At 49.1% G+C, this 14,292-nt stretch overlaps 1 protein-coding gene across 3 annotated transcripts in view; it reads left to right on the top strand.

The window, feature by feature from the left end:
• The window catches only part of SAMD11 (sterile alpha motif domain containing 11), a 297,706-nt gene that overhangs the window by 140,174 nt on the left and 143,240 nt on the right, over positions 1-14,292 (top strand). Inside the window, exon 1 of one of the 3 annotated variants that reach the window (XM_081016046.1) lies at positions 762-772. The exons of the other annotated variants lie outside the window; for them this stretch is intronic. The gene's annotated coding sequence lies outside the window, so the exon portion shown is untranslated. Of the gene's footprint in view, positions 1-761; positions 773-14,292 lie in introns of those variants that run through there. 3 annotated transcript variants of the gene reach the window in all.

The raw sequence follows: 14,292 nt of genomic DNA, 5'->3' as shown, positions 1-14,292 counted from the left end.
CAAAGAGTGGAGGGAGACCGTGAGGGTGTCTGGGGGCGCCCGAAAGCAGCTGTCAGTTTTGGGGTTGTTGTCTCTCCCCCCCCCCCCCCCAGGGCTGTTTCAATCGCACTTAGGTGGCATCCGGTTGGCCCCTTGGGATCCAAACAGAAATTTGCAGCAAGCAATGAAACCACGGCCGGGCTGTGTGTCAGTGGGTGGCTTCGTTCTCTCGCCTCCTTGGGCCCTGATCCGGTGCCACGTGGAACCCCTTCGCCCCCTCCTCCCAAAGGGCGAAGCAACGCGCGGAGCAGGGCGCGCAGGCTGGCAAAGCCGGGAGCTGCTCTGACCGCTGGCGAAGCTCGCCGAGCGAGGAGGCTGCTTAGCTGGCTGCCTGCCTCCGCCTCGTCCTGCTGTGCGCCCCGGGGGCGATGGGGCTGCTTGGGAGCGCGCCTCCTTCCTGCCCGCCCGCCTGCTTTCCTTCCTCCGTCTGGCCCGGCCGGCTCCAGGCGACCGGGGGCGGGAGGCCTGGAGGAGTTTCCAACCGCGGCGGCGGCGGCAGAAGCAGGGTCTGCGCCGCCCTCTGGGCTCCGCCGCTCCTCTCGCCGGGTTATTTATTACCTCTCTCCCGCGGTGGCGGCGGCGGCGCGGCGGCTCCGGGGCGGCTGCCAAGCTGCCGGGGGAGGCGGCGGCGGCGGCGGAGGGGAAAGGGACCCCGCGCAAGGGGGATCCGGAGCAACGACGCCTCCCCAACAGTTCCAGCTAGCCAAACTTTCTTAGCAGGGCTTTCTCGGAGGTGGGACTCTATATTATTTCTGACGCCCACTCACCCGCCGTTTCCCCCATCATCGGAAGCTAAGATTCACCCGTTGCATTCTTGCCTAAGTATATTGCTTATTATCAGAAAAGAAAGAAACGAGTTGGTTCCTCCCTTCTTTCAGGGACGACCAGCTGGTGGACAGGAATTCAAGGGTGAAGCTTCGTTTCCTGGGCATAGAGGCGGAGAGCTGCTGCACCTGTTGGATTTCTGCTTGTCATCCTATGAGCGAAAAAATATAAAACAGGGTTGGGGAATCTGATCTCTCCCAATGTGCACAGTGACTGGGGGTGATGGGGTGTTGCAGTGTTGGCAACGTCTGGAGGGCCACCCAGTTGCCCATCTCTGCACTAAAGGCTTGAACAGCTGGCAGAATTTGTTTGCCAGCATCTTGTGCCTTTGGAGGTGGGCCAGTTAATGAGCCAGAGCTCTTATCTTCCCTGTAAAGCAAAAAATTGATTTTATACCAGTTTATGTTGGAACATAGGGACGCGGGTGGCGCTGTGGTCTAAACCACAGAGCCCAGGACTTGCCGATCAGAAGGGCGGCGGTTTGAATCCCCACGACGGGGTGAGCTCTTGTTGCTCAGTCCCAGCTCCTGCCAACCTAGCGGTTTGAAAGCACGTCAAAGTGCAAGTAGATAAACAGGTACCGCTCCGGCGGGAAGGTAAATGGCGTTTCCATGCGCTGCTCTGGCTCGCCAGAAGCAGATTAGTCATGCTGGCCACATGACCCAGAAGCTGTGTGCAGACAAACGCCAGCTCCCTTGGCCTATAGAGCGAGATGAGCGCCACAACCTCAGAGTTGTCTGCGACTGGACCTAACAGTCAGGGGTACCTTCACCTTTATGTAGGAACATAGGAAGCTGACTTATCCATTGGTCCATTCTACTCAGTACTGTCTGCACTGACTGGCAGTAGTTCTACAGAGTTTCAGGCAGGCGACATTTCTAGTCCCAGCAGGAGATTCCGGCGACTGAGCCTGTCATCTTCTTCATGAAAAGCAAATATTCTCCCACTGAATTATGGCCCTTCCCTTAAGACATGGGAACATAGGAGCCTTTATACAGGGTCAGAATATTGGTCCATCTGGCTCAGTATTGTCTGCACTGACTGGCAGCAGCTCTCCAGGGTTTCAGACAGCCCTGCTTGAAGATTCTGCAGAGTGTACCCAATGCAAGCTGTACATGAAACAGTACATGTCCCTTTGCCTCAGGCAGCTGAATATCTGGGTGTCAGTCCTGATGATGTCCCCAAAAAATGGAAAAAGAAGAAAAGTAATTTTCTTGACTCAGGGAGGCTCACTATGACACATTTTGAAAGTACCTCCTGCAAAGGAAGTCAGGTTTTCCTGCCGACGTCTTCTTTGCTGCACTATTTAAAAAAAAAATATGTTTTATTTGGTCAAGGGCAGGATGTTCTGCTGTGGCACCTTATTCCAGTGATTTTAAAATGGTTTACAGGCCTTAATTAACATTTCACCCTTCTTCTCCCCCTACTCCCAGGGCTGGCTGGTTTCCCTTCATGTAGCTTGCCCCAGTTGTTAGGCTGTTAATTATGCAGCTTGTTCACGGTGGTGTGTATGTGTGTGTTGTGGGGAGGGGGAGCAGTTAAAAAGGAGGCCTTCTCTGGGGGTGATGCTAGAGGCTGTTCAGACTTCCTTTTCAGGCTTCTCCTTTTTCTTAAGGGTAGGTGTGGGGAACCTTTTTCAGCCTGAGGGCCACATTGCCTTCTGGGCAAATGCGGGGGGGGGGGGGGCACATGCCAGTTGTGGGCGGGGCCAGAGGCAAAAGGGACTAGAACAACAAATGTAAATTTTACCTGGTTTCTACTGTCCTGCATCCAGGCAACCAAGAATCATTATCAGAATTCAAAGACATGTGTGAGTCCTCAAGGAGGGTGCAGAGTAGGGCCAGTGAGGGGTGTGGCCTGGGGAGAATCCTGAGGGCCCTGTAGAGAGGCCTGGAGGGCCACAACCTGCCACACAGCTGGGCCTGAGGTTCCCAGCTCCATTTTCCAACTGTGCATTTGCCTCAGAGGTTTGGTGCAAAGTCATGCGATGTCAAACCGTACTTGCAACTATTTCATAGGTACCATATTTTTCGCTCTATAAGACGCACCAGACCACAAGACGCACCTAGTTTTTGGAGGAGGAAAACAAGAATTTTTTTTTTCTGAATCTCAGAAGCCAGAACAGCAAGAGGGATCACTGCGTAGTAAAAGCAGCAATCCCTCTTGCTGTTCTGGCTTCTGTGATAGCTGTGCAGCCTGCATTCGCTCCATAAGACGCACACACATTTCCCCTTACTTTTTAGGAGGGAAAAAGTGAGTCTTATAGAGCAAAAAATATGGTAATCAAGGGCTATGAGTGGCAATGGCTGTACGCTGCCTCCTGGATCAGAGGCACTGCTTCGCAATGCCAGTTACTGGGGAGCAACATCAGGAGAGGGCCAGGACCTCCAAGTTCTGCTTGTGGGCTTTCCATATGAATTTTTATTCAGAGGGGATGCTACAAGACCAGTTTTTATTGTGGAATTGATGCTTCTCATGCACACAGGGTTTTTTTTTGCAGCTACATCCACACCATACATCCAAGCAGTATCATACCACTTTAAACAGCTGTGGCTTCCCCCAAAGGATCCTGGGAAATGTAATCTTTTAAGGGTGCTGAGAGTTTAGAGGAGATACCTATTCCCCACAGAGAGCTGTAGTTCTAGAGTTCCTTGTGAAGAGGGATTGGTTGTTAAACCACACTGTTAATTGTAGCTCTGTGAAAGGAAAAGAGGCTTTCCAAACAACTCACCAGCAAACTACAGTTCCTAGGAGTTTTTGGCCGGGGCGGGGGCAGAAAACCATGACTGTTAAACTGGTGTAATAGTGTTTTTAATGTATGTTGTGGATATGGCCGCAGTGTTGTCTGCATCAAGATGCCACCCTGTATTCCCTACCCAATTTAATCCAGATTTATGGGTGTGTGTGTGAAATCAATAGGTTAAAGGAACACAACACCTGTTTCCGATGAGCAGTTTGTGATATCTCAAGGACAGATTTGCAAATTACCTTGTCCCCATCCTGAAGTGCATAGTAACAATATGGAACGCACTCCTAGAGGAAGTAGTGATGGCCACCAACTAGGATGGCTTTAAAAGAAGCAGCAGTACTTCTGAATACAGTGGTACCTTGGGTTAAGTACTAAATTCGTTCCGGAGGTCTGTTCTTAACCTGAAACTGTTCTTAACCTGAAGCACCACTTTAGTTAATGGGGCCTCCCGCTGCTGCTGCCGATTTCTGTTCTCATCCTGAAGCAAAGTTCTTAACCCAAGATAATATTTCTGGGTTAGCGGAGTCTGAAACCTGAAGTGTATGTAACCCGAGGTACCACTGTACCGGTTGCTAGAAACTTGGCCATTCTGAGAACAGGAAGCTAAACTAGATGGGTCATTGGCCTGATCTGTTGGGCTCTTCTTTCTTTTTTCTTCTCATGTTCTTAAGCATCCATAGGTGGGCATTGCGTGAATCAGTATACTAGGCTAGATATGCCTCTTTGGGCTGTTCTGGCTGGGTTCCTGTGTAAAGGAATAAGCATGATGTGTCGGTCAGAGTCCAGAGAGTGGCTGTTGCAGGCACATCCTGCTTGGGGGCTTCCCATAGGGGCGTCCAGTGAGAATAGGATGCTGAACTAGATGCTCCTTTGGCTTGAACCAGGAGCACCTATCTCCTGTTCTTATTCATGATGCTCTTCTCGGAAGAGAATTTGACAAATTTATAGAGGTTAGGGCTAGCAATGTCTACTAGCCACAATGTCTATGTTCTCCCTCCACTATCAGAGGCAAAATGCCTCTAAATACCAATTTCTGGAAATTGCAAGTGGGGAGAGAGTGCTATTGTGCTCAGATTTCCCACGGAGGCATCTAATTGCCCGCTATGAGAACAGGTCTGGACTAGATGGTACTTTGGCCAGATCCAGCAGCTGAGCTCTTTCAATGTTCTTTTCTTTTTTTGCACTCAGATCCCCACCTTATGGCTTAGCATCGCACCCTTCTCCATGCAGCTCAACATGGCTTTGTGCTAGTGCTAAATGTCAAGCATCTTACCCTGCGCCTTCAATCTCCTTCCCGGCTCTCTCCGGTTCGGTTCGTCTCCCTTTCTCCCCGCCGCACTGCACGGAAGAGGAATGGACGTAAATATCCTTCCCCCCTTTTGGCTAGCAGTATTTCTTTTCCACTTGCTGCCTCCTCGCTGTCTGCAGGCCCGCTAATGTCCCCAGAGCTCCCGAGCCCATTTATTTTCCCATCCGCTCTCGGCTGCCTGAAGCGGGGCTAATGCATCCCCAAAGGCCTTTGCTCCTTGTTAATTACACCGGGAGAAGCCATCGCAGCTGCCATGTGTGCATCAGGACCGTGGCTGGCAGGTGGGCGATGGCAGGTGGGGCACAGGGGAGGGGGGGCACAGAGAAATCAACAGGCTTGAGACCCAGGCATACCAGAGAATGTGAAGGAGCCACACAGAAGTTTCCCACACTCTTGTTTAAACCCAAGCTCTAAATAATTATTTCTACCTTTGGGATGGGACGCGGGTGGCGCTGTGGGTTAAACCACAGAGCCTAGGACTTGCTGAGCAGAAGGTCAGCGGTTCGAATCCCCGCGACGGGGTGAGCTCCCATTGCTCGGTCCCTGCTCCTGCCAACCTAGTAGTTCGAAAGCACGTCAAAGGGCAAGTAGACAAATAGGTACCGCTCTGGCGGGAAGGTAAACGGCGCTTCCGTGTGCTGCTCTGCTTTGCCAGAAGCAGCTTGACCTGGAAGCTGTACGCTGGCTCCCTCGGCCAATAAAGCGAGATGAGCACCGCAACCCCAGAGTCGGCCACGACTGGACCTAATGGTCCAGTCGTCCCTTTACCTTTACCTTTGGGACACACCCATCCATGCTGGTTTTCAAGGGTCCTGGATTTATATCCGTATAATAACAATCTTTGACATAGCACCATATACCGGTACTTCACATGCATACGAAGACAGGCTCTGGTGGATTGAGCAGATGAGACCAATAGTGGGTCCAAAAGTCAAGAAAGTGGTTCCTGCATGTGCTGCAGAGGGAAGTGAGGGGCAGATGGGGAACTTGGGAAGGTAACCCATCTAGGAGAAGGAAAACTCTGATCCTAAACCCCCAGTGCTTTGTGGGATGTCTTTGGGAGAAGAAAAGCCTAAGGAGTAAACTGTACACAAATCTAGAGTGGAGTCCCTAAGATGGTTGGATGGTGCCTTGTACGCCTCCTTCTGAAAACTCCTGCAGCCAAGTTGGTGCCAAATAGATTGCTTTCATTTGGACCACATCAGCGATGCTGAGAGGTAGGTCTTGTCTTCTGGGCAGCGCAGGACCTCCATACACACCGCCTAGGCTTGCACCCTGGGGAGGTCTCTTTGATGCTGCAGTGCAGCAGTTTGACTTCACCCTGGGATGCACCCTCCATTTTCTCTTGAGGCAGACTGATGCTGATGCAGTATACTTTACAAAGACCATCATGCATGCCTTTGGAAACAGTCCTCACACAACGGCCCTGCGAGGTAGGCTGATAGTACTGTTACTGCAGATAGAGGGTTGAAAGAGGGAGGGAGGGTTGGGAGAGAGAGAGAGAGAATTGCCGCAAGTCCAGCTAATGAGTCCATGGAAGGAATGAGATTTGAAGCAGCCTAGTCTACAGTGGCAGCTGGCGCCCATGGGGATTGGTGGGGCAGAAGGCAGGGAGACCAACAGTAGGTGCAGTCTGAGTCAATGGCAGGCAGAGCCAATTAATTCTAGGTTTGTCCTCATCCTCCTCCCTAATGAGTTCTGCAAGAGGCAACACTGAGACTGATGTGGAGGAAGCTGACAGGCAGGGCCATCCCATTGGACTGGTTGTAAGAAAAGAGGCAGGGAAGTGAGGGCTGGCTGAGGTTAGTGGAACAGCTCCCCATTTGCCCTGGCGGACCAACCTCCACTGGATGGCAGAAGTCTTCTGCCAGACACCACTGCCAGTCAGAGCAGACAGTGCTGGGCTAGATTGACAAACAGTATGACTAAGGATAAGGCAGATATTTCTGTGTCCTTCCATTGGGTGTGACTCATGTGAGTCTTTAGCTAAATTGTGGAGCACACACACCTTTGCATGCAAAGGTTCTACTGAAAACCTCAGGTAGTTAAACCAAAATGGACTATAATGAGCTAAACGGACCAACTGTTTGCATTGGTTGAAAGCAGCTCATGGGATGGGGTGAGGAGAGAGGCTATAGGTTGGTGATGAAGCATCTGCTTTGCGTGCCAAAGGTCTCGGGTTCAATTCCCAGCATATCTGATTAAAAGGATCAGGTGGCAAATGATGAGAGAGCCCTGAAGAATTGATGCTGCCAGTCAGTGCAGGCAGTACTGGGCTAGAAGAACCAATGCCCTTTCACCAACCCAGCTTCCAATATTCTTCCCTGCGTAGGAATTGAAGGATCTTTCAGTTTTGGTTCTCTTGGTTTCTCATTTTCCTCGATCTTAAATTCAGTTCTCTACATTTCTTCAGCAATTTTCCAATTCTCTTTAAAATGAATATTCATGAAAAATTTCCAGTATTTTAGTGCAAATTTATCCTAATTATTTTCCTTAATGTGCACATCTTTTTGCAAGCAATATGTCCTGTTATAGGGCAGCTTTTGTACATTGTTTTCACTGATATATTTACATTTATGCACTTGTTCCCCTAAAATATGCATGTTTGTAAATGTAGTGTAGTTGGAAAACTGTATTGCAAGATTCAGATGGTTGTGTTCCAGTCCTCAGATTGTTTCAGAAAGTGTAGATCTGATAAATTCAGCTTTAAATGTGAACTGAATTGAATTTCACTCCTGTTCTGGGCATGGGTGGCCCTTTAGGAGGCCTGATAGTAGTGTACACACATTGGGCTTGCTAATAATAATAATAATAACAATAGGGTAAATATTCTCATCATGATCCTCATACAGGCTTGTTTCATTCCGCCTCAAAATTGAAAGAATGGTTGTAAAGTCCGCTTCTGTCGCTGAGTTACAATAGCACTTAACCTCGGTGAACTGAAGGGATAAGCAATGCTCAAAATCTCATTAGGATAAGCTTACATTGTCTTTGGCTTGGCCAGAGAGAGAGAGAGAGAGAGAGAGAGAGAAGCTTTTGGGAGCTGGAACCATCCACTCCAGACGTGCCCAGTTTAAAGTAGAGGAAGAACTGTGATGAGTGTGTGTGTGCGCGCACGCGCATTTAGAGACAGAATTGCCTTAGAGTATGAATATTTTTGTGTTCAGCATCTGAGTACTATGGCCACATCCTCACAACACGATTGTGCACACCCCTGCATATTCCTGCATTTCAGGGGGTTGAACTAGATGATCCTCAGGGTCCCTTCCAACTTTACAATTCTATAATTTTATGAGGCCCTGAGTTATGTCAAGACCACCCCGGTCTCTGAGCAGTGAGAGACTCCAGGGGTACCCGCACTTTACCAGGGTTCGGTTTCCATGAAATGAAGGTCACTGGAGACCGTGGTGTCTTTAGGATATATGGCTTCCTTTACACATACACGCAGGTCCCGCTATTCAAACGCTCGTTATAAAAAAAAAAAATCACTTATCCAAACACAAGAAATTAGTACCCAAACCTCGCTTATACACACCCACCCACCACAGGTTCGGATATCCAAACTGCCAGACCTGTGTGTAGTACTGTAAACAAAGAAGCTGCCTTAAACAAGCCTTTCCACAGCAGCTGTTTCACCAGAAACCATGGGCAGGATGAAGAGGTTGTCAGAATCGCCCCACCATGGCACACCGCTCTTGGTAGCACACTGCAATAGCAGCTGAGGGATGAGGTGACCTTTCCCTTAGCCTTTTCTTGAGCTATTAGCAAAGATGTTCCGTCAATGGGCATTAATGGCTAGAAGACCTTTCTCTGATGGCTGGAGGCTGAGATACATCTGTGTATGTATGTTTACTAGGAATGGACAAGTCTACTGCCATATCACCCTGAGAAGCCAGGAGCCCACCTTGGTATACCATGTGTATTAGGGACGGGCAAATCTGTCCACTTCTGTCTTCTCAGTTTTTCCTCTCTTTTCTTTTCATTTCTTAAAAAATTACATTCTACACATTTCCACAGCGATGTTTTGTTTTTTCCTCATAAAAAGAATTATCAGCATTTTAGTGTGGGTTTATCCTAATAAACACACATTTATATGCAGTTTCAGTTCACATATGCACATTTTTAAAACCAATTTCCCCCAATATAATGCATAATGTGAATTGAAGGAGAGATAAAAGAAATAATTCCTTCATGCAGCACTTAGTTAAACTATGGAACACGCTCCCACAGGAGGCAGGGATGGCCGCTAATCTACAGGGTGTTAAAAGAGGATTGTGCCAAAGCATGGAAGAGAGGGCTACCGATGGCTGTGCTGTGACTCCATAGTCAGAGGCAGTGATGCTTCTGAATCCCAGATGCTGGAAACCGCAGGAGGGGAGAGGGTTCTTGTGCCCAGGTCCTGCTTGCAGGATTCCCACGGGCATCTGGCTGGCCACTGTGAGAACAGGAGGCTGGACTAGATGGGCCTGATCCAGCAGGGCTCTACTTATGCTCTTAATTCTCATTTTTGTATCTTATTTTTGTATGTTATCATCAACGCAGGGGCTGTTGTTCAGTGGTAAGTGCACCTGCTTTACACACCGAAAGTCTCAGGTTCCTTCCCTTGGTAGAGCTGAGTGAAGATGTCTGACAGACTCCCTGGAGAGTCTTTGCCTGTCGATGTCAACAATGCCAAGACAGATGGACCAATGGTCTGGCTCAGTATAAAGCAACGGATGCTGCTTTATAGACTAAAACCCTCTTGAGTGTCATCCTCATGCTCAGTGGACATCTTTGCAAACAAACAGAAATGGCAACACCAGCAACAAACCCTAGAGGCTACTGGTTCTTTTTTTCCACAAGGAAAAGGACCCTTTTAAAAGCTGCACACACACAAACACAAACCAAAAAAAGCAGCCCCCCAAAACAACAACAAACAACAACAACACTGGGAACCGTTGTTTACCCCAACTGGGCTACAATTCCCAGCACCCTTAACAAACTACAGTTTTATGATTCCTTAGGGAAAACCATGTGCTTTAAATGCACTGTTGGTATGGAGCATAAATCAGCACATATCAGGCAGGTGCGATGGGTTCCTCATTTCTAGATTTGACTGTATTAAGCGTGGAGACTGGGGGTGGCTTGTTTATGTCGTTGGTTTTTAAGGTGCTGCAGGAATTCCCTCCTCACCCACAATAGAAAGTTGTTTATCACATAACACACTATTCATCTGGCTTTACCAATTACATGCCGGACGAAAGTGGCTTATTCCTACTCCCATCCAGTATCTTCTGCCCCAAGGGTGGACAACCCACAACCCTCATCTTAATTTCATGAGTGTGTCAAGGAAGGGGAGAAGGAGGCTGAAGAAAGAGAGTGAGAGATAAGGGATGCCACACCCCCTCTGAGATCTGGTGCTACTCACCACTGGTTTGAGCATAGCCCATCCCTTACCATCAGCATTCTGCCACAGCAGACTGCCTCAAAGGGAACACAGCCCTCTGTGGAATAAAAGGCCCCTGCCTTACTCTTTTGACTGGATTGCCTTTTCACTGTCTCTTGCGCTGCTAAGCCTTTTGGCTTCACTTTGTAATTCTATCTCCCTCCCTGTTCTTCTGCCTATGTGTGCATTTGTCCTGTTTTTACTGGGCAACAAGCGACTTGTCAGCAGCCGCACCAACGGGACAGCAACCAGAACCATGTCCAGGTCTGGTTTGTCACAGAGCGAGCCGGCAGTAAGTCACACTATTCAAAGTTGGAGTTAACTCTTTATTAGCAAAAACGGGATCTGCATAGACTTGGCGGAATGCCTAATGCCTAATGATCACAGGAACTCTTCTTGAGCAGGTCTTGCCCCATGGATCAGTTGCTGAGACTAAAGGTCCCCCCCTCCCCTGTCTCCTCCTCTCTGGTATTTTTTCTGAGCAAGTGGAGAGTGCACCTGTGTGCCTGTCTTTGTTCTTCTTGCTTCACGCCTCTTCTGGTCCTGGGAGACTGGGGGTGGTGGTGTGGGGAGCTTGTTGCCTATGACTCTCCCTTCCCCCACATTCCTGCTTCAGCTTCTGCCTCTGATTCTGGACATCTCTCTGCTATGACTCTCCCAGCTCACTAAGCCCTGTTTCCCCTTCAGCTTCCAACACCTCCTCTTCCCAGTCTTCTGCCTCTGACCACTCATTGCTGTCCCACCCACCCTGCCCCGGGCTCTGAGCCTTCTTCCTTTGGTGCTTCTTCCCACCATTCCTCCGCACCCAGCCAGTCCTTGACATGGTCCAGAATCAGAATCCAAGCAAGCAGGATGCACTGCATAGGCTTTGGCCACTGCATGACTACGGGATGCTGCACTAGATGGACCTTTGAACTGATCCAGCTACAGGGCTCTTCCCATGATCTTAAACTGTGACTTGCAGTTGCTCAGCACCAGGGGGGAAAGGAGGAGCAAGGGCAGTAGTCAACAGCAGGCTCTGCCATATTGGGGCCTTAGTGACTGGTGCCAAGCCTGGTAATGTACCTGTCTGATAGCTCCAGCAAAGTTTGGGCACACTTCCTGAGTGCTTCGACATGTGTGCATGCGTTGGAGGAGGGGGGGCCACGTCCTGCTGTCAGATCAGTGGATAAATGGTGGGTTCCCACCTTGCCCCTCACTTCTGTGCTGCAACTCAGAACCTTCTTTCAAGACTACAAACACAAAAGGGGGAGAGAGATGAAACGGGAAACTCAGGGGCCAAATGTAAGCTGAAAGGCCTTGTGATTCTGTCTTTGATGTTGCTTTGACCTGGGCTCAGGCTCTGGGAGCAGCTGGTCTGCCGCCCAACTCCCGTCAGTGATTGGGTTAAAGACAGAAGCTGCCCTGTCCAGATAAAAAGAAAAAATCTGTCTAAAGCTGGCCCTATCTTATAGCCGGGCAGGTGGCTAGAGGCTGGAAGAAAGGTGAATAATTTTTATTGTTATTTTAAAATCTAAAAACAGAATGGCTTGCTGTTGGGAGAGATATTTGATTCAATTTGCATTGAAAGGCAAATTTAACCTAATGTACACTTTCCAAAACAAGCTGGTTGCTCCAGCTTAGCCGCATGGCTCTCACAAGCCATTCTTGTGTTCCTACACTAATAATTTAGGAACTTTCACTGCTGTAACTAAGCCAGTTTTTACTGCCTGTGCAAATTTTTCCGAATGCTGTATGGAAAAGCACATGAATCTGAGTTTGAGAGTTTGTAAGTAAGCCATTTTTAACTTACCAAATGTGTGGTCTTTTTCTACGCTAAGGGAAGAAGGGAGTTTTGGAACTCACAAGGACATATTTTAAAGATCTAACAGCCTATATTCCCACATTTTATTTTGCTGAATATCTTGTGATTTTAAATCTCTGCTTGGGTTCTCTCACCAAAGAGTACTTGCCCCAACCCTGGATCTTGGCATTCAAGGAATTCTCATTTTATACCGATTTTTCCTTGCAAACATCAGTTCTTCCAGCAGAGATGCATATCCTGAAGTCCTTTTTATGCCAACACGCCTATGCAGTTGTTTAAGATTTTCTTGAGTAGCCAGTCATTTTTAATGATTGTTCTGCCCTGCTTTTAATGTCTCTCCATATATTGCTGTGTGCACGCACACACATACCTATATTTTATGAGAAGGCAGTATAAAATACTTTGACAAAAAGATAAATGAAATCCTGATGATCTGTGGGCAAAATTGCAAAAGTGGTGCAGAACGGTGATGAACTGAACTTAAAAGATTGGGAAAGTGAGAAACTTAGGTGAGAAATCGCAGTCAACAGATTTTGTCCACCCCTTTCTGGAGATTGGCTCTTTACTGCAATTATACACAGATTCATTAAAGCGAGGTCCAGACTGGCTTGCTGTGGCGAGAGGGCTGGCAACCTCCAGGGCTTTCCTCTCCCCTCCTCTGCTGTGCTGTGCTAACATCCCATTGCATCGGTGTGATACGCTACAGTAGACCTGTCATTGAAGACTTATGCCTCCCCTTTGATGAATTGCAGGCGTGTCTGTCTCGGAACTGCCCTTGCGGGAGTCAGTGATGAGTAGTCAGCAGGAGAGAGAAGGGACAGATGAAGCGGACCAAAGGGAAATTGGTGCTTCTCTCCTCCCACCCCACCCCCGTAAACTCGTGATGAAAAATAATCATTGTTAAGGGTAGGCTTCCCCTGCCTCTCTATGGCTGCGTACACACCATAGATTTAAAAAGCACATGACTTCTCCTTATGAATCCTGGGAACTACAGTTCACCCCTCACAGGGCTACAGTTCCCAGTACTCTTGGTAAACTAAGAACTTAAGAAGAGCCTGCAGGATCAGGCCAATGGCCAGTCTTCTCCAGCATCCTGTTGTCACCATGGCCAACCAGATGCCTCGGAAACCCGCAAGCAGGATTCAAGCACTAGAGCGCTCTCCCTTCCTTTGGTTTCCATCCACAGGTTTTCAGAAGCATTGCTTCCTGCAACCATGGACAGCCTTCTCCTCCATGTCCAATCCTCTTTTAAAGCCTTCCAAGTTGGTGGCCATGGCTGCCCCTCCTGTGGGAGCGAGTTCCATAGTTTAACTTTGCGCTGCCTGAAGAAGCACCTTATCTTTTAGATTGCAGTTCACATGGTACTTTGTGGGCAGGGAGAGAGAAATAACGTGCATTAAATGTGCAGCCTTTATCTCTTTTACAGACATATAGGTATGCATGTCTATCATTTTCTATTGATCGATACACGTTGCCCCTCACCAGCACTCACAGTTGGCTAGTTGGCTTATTTTCAGAGTGGGGCCCACAGCTGCCTGACTCACGGCTGGTCATTGTGCATGCTAGCCTGAAGCAAGCTCCTGGCTTGGAAAGAAAAGCAGGATTGGCTAGGGAAAACCTTCGTGGCGCGTAGCCTGGCAGATATTGACTGTTGGGCGTAGGCACTGGTGGAGGAAGAGGGGGCGGGGGGAGCACACCGCCCCCATCAGCGCAGTCCTGGTGGGGTTCCATCACTGCTGCCCCCCACCCGTGCTGGAGGCCCCGCCCCTGCAGGCAGCGCACCACGCCCCCAGAAATGCATGCCCCACCCCCGCCTGCTCTCCACCTCCGGTGCTGTAGCATGGAGCTCTGCCACTGGGGGTAAAGGTAAAGGGACCCCTGACCATTAGGTCCAGTCGTGGCCGACTCTGGGGTTGAGGCGCTCATCTCGCTTTATTGGCCGAGGGAGCCGGCGTACAGCTTCCGGGTCATGTGGCCAACATGACTACACCACTTCTGGCGAAGCAGAGCAGCACATGGAAACGTCGTTTACCTTCCCACTGGAGCAGTACCTATTTATCTACTTGCACTTTGACGTGCTTTCAAACTGCTAGGTTAGCAGGAGCAGGGACAGAGCAACGGGAGCTCACCCCGTTGCGGGG

This window comes from Podarcis pityusensis, assembly GCF_964106645.2.
Source record: "Podarcis pityusensis genome assembly, chromosome: 8".
Lineage (NCBI taxonomy): Eukaryota > Metazoa > Chordata > Lepidosauria > Squamata > Lacertidae > Podarcis > Podarcis pityusensis.
The sequence above is the reverse complement of the archived record's forward strand: the minus strand, read 5'-3'. Positions and strand labels throughout refer to the sequence as shown.